Raw genomic sequence first — 6,842 nt, 5'->3', positions numbered from 1 at the left:
GATGAATGTTCAGCGATGACAATATCACAGAATGAGTTGCTATGGGAGAATGGTGTTGAGTGCTATTGAGTTGGTTTCCCTCATAGTGACGGAATGGAACCTCCTCATAAGATTCCCCAGACTGTAGGTAATCTGTGTGTGAAGAGATCTCCAGGCATTTTCTCCAGTGGAGGAGCGGGTGGATTCACACTGCTGACCTTTTTGGTAGCAGCTAGCGCTTAAACCCTGCACCACAGAGCTAATAAGGGAGGATAAAGACCCATTTCACTTTTGGGCTATTGATCAGGGCATGATTCTAGGGTAGACTGAAAATTGTTGTTGTTATGTGCCATGGAGTCGGTTCCAACTCATAGCGACCCTGTACAGGGTTTCTGAGAGACTGTAAATCTTTACGGGAGCAGAAGGCCTCATCTTTCTCCCGCAGAACAGCTGGTAGTTTTGAACTGCTGACCTTGTGGTTCGCAGCCTGATTCGTAACCACTATGCCACCAGAGCTCCTCGTACCAGACTGAAAATACATGATACAAAAATACAGAAAGACTGAATTGTGATTCATTGTTCAGTTGGTTATAACTGATATTGAACATCATTTGCAATTCTATAGGATGTTTGATTGCCAATAACATGGTGAACTTTAAACATTGCTAAAATTTGGTGCAAAACAATTTTCTTTTTTTTTTTTTTACTTTTTTATTTTATTTATAAAAATCATACTCATATTTTTTAAGGAGTTCTGGTGGTGTGGTGGGTTACACGTTGCATTGCTAACCATAAGGATGGCAGTTCAAAGCAAACCCAGCAGCCACTCCACTGGAGAAGGATGAGGCTGTGTATTCTTGTACAGATTGACTGTCAACACCATCCTCTAGGGTTGCTCTGAGTCAGGTAGACTCGATGGCAGTGGGTTATTAGAATTTGGCCAGAGGTTGACACCGTAGGTTCCCATTCAACAATTTCTACACAAGTTCTTTAGTGTCATTGGTTACATTCTTCACAATGAGTGACCATTTACGTGATTTCCACCATAGCTGTGTTTTCATTCATCTACTTTCCCTGCCCAGTGCAAGGCATTGTTTGTTGTTTAACCATAATCATTTTGACCTCTTCAGTTTGTCATTATCAACACTTTTCCCCTCTTACTAGGAAGTGGAAACAAAGGAGGCCGATGGGACATAGGGCTCACTCTAGGTTAGACCACTAAACTTAATAGCATCTTGAGTTTGACCTGAGGTAGACTAAAGGGATGTAGGTGTGTTTCAGGATGCTAGATGGCATGGCTAGGCTATCCTCAGATTGAAACCTATTCATCATTAGCTACCAAGACAGGCCAACAGGAGTACATGAATGAAGCAGTGCTAGGTTTGTATCATTTCTATGAAATCAACTATGAAGCCAATTGACCATGACAATGTCATACAGCAGGAAAAACATAACAAAACCAAAGGTATTTGGATTCAAATTCTACTTCCATTATTTGTTAGTGGAATTGCTCCTAATCAAGTTACTTAATCTTCTGAGCCTAGATTTTCTCATCTGTAAAATGGAAATGAAGTTACTCACCCTGTAAGTTTATTTTACAGATGATAAAGATTATTATTATACGTCAGTTACTGCTTATAAAGGGTTTGTGCTCACTGCTGATGAAACACGTTTCCACTTACCCGTTGAAAACCATATGTGTCTTTAAAAACCAATAATGAAGAAGGCAATATATTTATCAACAAAATGTTTTGGAATACATTCACATCATAGTTTGATTCTCTTTTCTGACTGGGGGCATTTTTTTTGAAGATACAGAGTTAAGTAGCTATTTCTGGGAAGTCATATAGGAAATGCTCTACTGATATCTGCCTTACTGGACGCCAGGTTAATTACTGTGAAGTAGATTTGGTTGTGCCATGTTGGTGTTTGTATAACGCATGTATGGCAGTGTTTTATGGCTATTAATGAGTGCCCTCCCACTGTCCCTGGGTAGTGGAGCATGGTGTCCATCTGGACACACTAATTAGAAATGTGATGCAGGAAGGTCAGAGAACTTGCTGAAAGTCGTTTATTAAAGACGGTTGTGAAGATTGCAGGGGTAATACTGGAACCCAGTTTGCTGAAATGAAAAGAAGCACAGAATGGAAAGGCAGAAGTCTAGTTCTTATTCTCAGCTCTACCACTCACTCTGCAACCCGAACAAGTCAGACAATCTCTCTGCACTTCATCTGAAATGTAATCAGTTCTCAGATTATTGAGATGCAGAGTCTAGAAATAAAATCGCCTCGAGTCTCCTGCATGGGAAGCTCAATTGACAGTTTCATTACTGAGAAAATATATATATCTGTCATAAAAACAAGGCCTCAGTAACCATCTGAAACATGCTGGAATCAGTTTACCAAGTAGAACCAAAATTCCAATTGAGTGGAAGGCAACTATGGGTAGGTGTGTGTGTTGTTATTTACGGGATGTGGGATTTAGAACAGGACAACAAGGCCCTTCTGGATAATAGTAGTGTGACTTGAACAACTGATGTAACATGTCAATTCTGTTACCTCCTCCACAAAATAAGGGATAAACCAAAGAACCCACTTCTATCTGGTCAGTTCTGATTTTCGGTGACCCTACAGAACAGAATAGATCGCTGCTTTGGGTTTCTAAGGCTGTAAATTATTACAAGAGCAGATGGCTTCATCTTTCTCTTGCGGAACTGCTGGTAGGTTTGAATCACCGAGACCTTATGGTTAGTAGCCCAATACTTTGCCCACAGGGCCACTAGGGCCTCTTTGAAATAGGGAAAGTAACTTTTTTATAAGGAGCTGTGGTAGCATAGTAGTTATGAGTTGGGTTGCTAACCTTAAGGTCAGCATTTTGAAACTACCAGCTGTTCCATGGGAGAAAGATGAGGCTTTCTGCTCCCATCAAGATTTACAGCCTCGGAAACCCTGTACAAGGTCACTATGAAACAGAACCAACTCACGGCACAACACTACCACCACCACCAAATTAAAACATGGCCAGTCAAGTTGATTTGGACTCATGGCAGCCCCGTGTGCTACAGAGTAGAACTGAGCTTCATAGGGAGCTGGTGACAGAAAACTTAAAGAAGTTTAAGTGCTGCAGGTGGATTTGAACTGCCAAACTTTGGGTTGATAGCCTACTGAAAACCGTGTACCAAGGAACCTTCATAATGGAAGATGAGGAGTAAAAGAGATGACATTGAATAAGGACAAAGTAAATAACAGCTAACTTTTACTGTTTCTAGTAATGAAAATAAAACATAGAAGGAGTGAACTTCTACTTGACACCACCGACATGGAAATATGTAACTATCACAAAACTGTCATTGCCAATGGTGGAGAACCTCAGTCTGTTACCTGGAAGACTCTTTTCCATCTGTTGTAGACCAGGCAACAGAAGAGAGAGTTGTTAGTCATTGTGGACCATGATTATGATTATGACCATCCATCCAGGCTCTATCTTCCCTTGGCAAATCTACTACGCCAGTGGCTCTTGCACAAGTAATTTCTAGGCTTCTCTTGGGGATCAGCCACATCTGTCTCTCTGTCGGGGACCCGCCTCGACATAGGGGTTCGATTCACGAGGAGGGGATACCTGACGGCGATAGATATATAGCAAGAATACACAGATAGGCAGAAGAAGGGAGACAATGAGGCACCCCAAAGCCAGGGTGGATACATCACTGATGGGCAGGCTCAGGAGTACAGGCATCATGGCCTCTGCAGGCAGCAACTCACTGCCCTGCAATCTTTACCACATGCCCTCCATCTTGTAATGCACTGCAATCTTTACTGCATGCCTTCCAACCCGTAATGCACTGCAATCTTTACTCCATGCCTTCCAACCAGTAATGCACACCTGGGGAGACTCGGGCCTCTGTTTTATTTAGGGGAGGAGCTTCACACCAAGCTGGGAGGGACTTAGGCAAGGTACAGCTAACATCAGTACTTTTCCAGACATTCAGGTAACTTTACATCGTACTTCACTGGTTCGAATCCCAGGCCAGCAACTTGGTTTCTCAGGCCCAATTAACATATCTATAGCCCCTGAGCATAGTTGGGGGAAGGTGAGAGATAAAGACAAAAGCTTGGGAGGAGTCCTGCTGCTTCGGCTTCCTGAGCCAGGTCTCGAGATGCCCAGGTGAATGGGCTGCATCTGGAAAAGGATTAGGGAGGATGGGTTCTTTGTCTATAGAACAAAGAACTGTGAAGTAGCTAAGATGTTTTTAGTTAATCCTTTTGGAGAAAGGCTTGACCTTGCAACTTTTAGTCTTAGGCTTTAGGAAAATATCACATTTATCTGTGGATTGTCAAAGGCTCCGTGTATTAATTTAATATATATAACTGAATATTAATATGAAAGCAATTTGCCATTAACTGCCAGTGGCCTCATTTGTTACACTCGGCCCTAGAGGGCCTCGAACCTCTGACTAGTCTTACACCGTCCGCAACATCTCTCAATATGGCAGACAGGAGGAGGTGGAGGAAGGTCATTAGCTAGGCCTCCAGCCAATCTTTGACTGAGGCTTTGAACTGGGAAGTTATTAGTAAAGTGATGGCGAGATTCTCAGTCTTCTTTCCATGGGAAGCTGGGGTCATTGATGGGGCTGGATTCAGACTCTGCCATCCTAATCTGAATATTACTGAATACCATCTGTAACCTCTGTCCCCATCTTAGCTAAATCATTCCCAGTTCTTGGAAGGTGATAGTTTAGCCCCTGCTGATTTTTACTGAAGACAATGGTTTGAGGCAGGGAAATGTGATCAAGCCTAAATTCTGGAAACCTTGTCTCTTTCTCGGCCACCTTCCATTTAACCCTCGCTTTTCCACAAGGCTCTTATGGTGGACTGAATGGGTGTTCTCTACAAAATACATCTTAAAAACCCTAACCCATAATGCCTATGGGGAGTCCTGCTGTGGCGCTGTGGGCTAATGCGTCAGTTTGCAAAGTTGTTTGAACTGCAAGGTTGGTGGTTCAAGCTCACCAGCTGCTCCTTAGAAACCCTATACAGGGTCACTATGGGTTGGAATCGACTCAACAGCCCTTAACAACAACAACAGAGCCTACAGAGTCCTGGTGTGGTGCTGTGGGTTAATGCACTGGACTGCAAAGTCAGTTTGAATGGCAATGTCAACAGTTCAAGCTTACCAGATGCTCCTTAGAAACCCTATACAGGGTGACTATGGGTTGGAATTGACTCGATGGCACTTAACAACAATAACAAACAATAGCCTATGGATGGGGTCCTGGTGTGGCACTGTAGGATAAGCACTGGACTGCTAACTGCAAGGTCAATGGTTCAAACCTACCATCTGCTCCTCAGCAACCCTATATAGAGTCATTATGAGTCAGAACCAACTCAAGGGCACTTAACAACAACATATCTGTGGAAGTAATCCTATTTGAGTATAGGATTTTCGACGTTATGTTATTGAGGTATGACAGCATAGGGTATGCTTTAAACCAATGGGATCTGAGGTACTAAAAGGGCAGACAAGGGACACTTCATATTGCCATCAAGTCCATTCTGACTCATAGAAACCCTGGATAAGGGTTCTGTGTCTGTAAATGACAGGAGCAGTGAGCCTCGTTATTCTCCTCCAAGCACCTGGTAGGTTTGAACTGCTGACCTTGCTGTTAGTCCAGTACTCATCATATAGTGCCACACCAGTACTCCTTAGATTAAGCACAGAGGCAAGGACTCACAGATGGCAGAAGACAGATGTCATGTTACAGGAAGATAGCCCAGGAACCAGTGAAGAGAAGACTTGAAAGAAACAGGGACTTTGCCCAGCATAGAGAGAGAAAGCCTTCCCTGCTAGCTTGAATTTGGGACCCTGAATTCAGATTTGTAAACCTCCTAACTGGAGTTCTGGTGTGGTGCTATACTATAATCACTGGACTGCTAACCTCAAAGTTGGCAGTTCAAACCCATTGACCGCTCCTTGGAAACCCTCTATAGGTCACTGTGAGTCAGAACCCATCACTCATCTATAAGTTTGTTGTACTCTGGTGGCCTGTATGCTGCTGTGATGATGGACACTATGTCATTGATATTCTTAATACCAGCTGGGTCAACAATGGTGGACAGGTTTCAGCTGGACTTCCAGACTAAGACACACTAGGAATAAGGAGAGATAGACTATTCTGGACTGGTTAGCCAATCAAAACCTCATGAATGTCAGTGGAACGCTGGTAGATAACACCAGAATATTCAATGTTGAAGTGTTATAAATAGCATCAGAATATTGTCAGATATAGAGCTGGATGATGAGCCCCTCAGATTGGAAGGCACTGAAAATATGACTGGGAAATGCTGTCTCCTCAAAGTAGAATTGACAGACTGTGATGAGGCAAATGGAGTAAAGCTTTCGGGACCTTCATTTGCTGATGAGGTACCACGGTAAAATGAGGAAAGGAGAAACAGCTGTAAAAATCCATTTTAGTAATCAGAACATGCAATGTATAAAGTATGAATCTAAAAATCCTGAAATTTGTCAAAAACAAAATGGAACACATAAAGATCGATATCCTAAGCATTAGTGAGCTACAATGGACTGGTATTGGCCTTTTTGAATCTGGCAATCACATACCTTACTATTCCAGGAATAACAAATTTAAAAAGAATGGCATCATATTCATCATCAGAAAGAACATTTGAAGATATGTCCTGAAATATAATGCTGTCTGTGATAGGATAATAGCCATCTGCCTACTGTTAATACCACTAATGTTCAAATTTACGCACCAACCACTGAAGCACGTGATACTGAAATAGGAGAATTGGTCCTATGGGATAAAGTATGGACCATAGGTTCGTTTGAACTACAAGGCTGGT

This window comes from Chrysochloris asiatica, unplaced genomic scaffold (genome assembly GCF_000296735.1).
Source record: "Chrysochloris asiatica unplaced genomic scaffold, ChrAsi1.0 scaffold00056, whole genome shotgun sequence".
Classification (NCBI taxonomy): Eukaryota; Metazoa; Chordata; class Mammalia; order Afrosoricida; family Chrysochloridae; genus Chrysochloris; species Chrysochloris asiatica.
This window is presented reverse-complemented; position numbering follows the sequence as displayed.